The sequence below is a fragment of the Primulina huaijiensis genome, chromosome 11, assembly GCF_012295235.1.
Source record: "Primulina huaijiensis isolate GDHJ02 chromosome 11, ASM1229523v2, whole genome shotgun sequence".
NCBI classification, from domain to species: Eukaryota; Viridiplantae; Streptophyta; class Magnoliopsida; order Lamiales; family Gesneriaceae; genus Primulina; species Primulina huaijiensis.
The window spans coordinates 6,964,541-6,965,033 of NC_133316.1; positions in this window are offsets into that span (position 1 = coordinate 6,964,541).

The window sequence follows — 493 nt, forward strand, 5'->3', positions numbered from 1 at the left end:
TTTTAAATAAATAAATAAGTTGTCTTATTCATAAAATAAATCCGTTGATGGTTTTAACTTTAAAATAACAGTGGAAGTAAATATTGTATTTCGAAACAACAATTTAAAAATAATCCGGCATATTAAAAACTGAGTTTGAGTATAAAAAATGCATAAACTGAAACATGAGGTCCTCGGGTTCCTACTAGTGCTGACCCAAGCAAGCTCACTGGTCTCCGCCCTCAGTCTCGGCCTCAACGGTACCTACAACAATCAAGTCTAGTGAGTCTAAAGAGTCAACATGCATATATCGTGAATAGCAAGTAAATATATCATAAAATCGTATGCAACGTAAAATATCATGTCGTAAAGTGTAACGTAAAAATATCGTGTCATGGGTAAATATAAATACGTGAACATCTAAAAGTCGTACGTAAAAGATTTACTCGATAGAGCTCTGTCATAAAATACCATATCGAGATTTTTCTGGTAGAGATAATGTTTCAACGCAAAT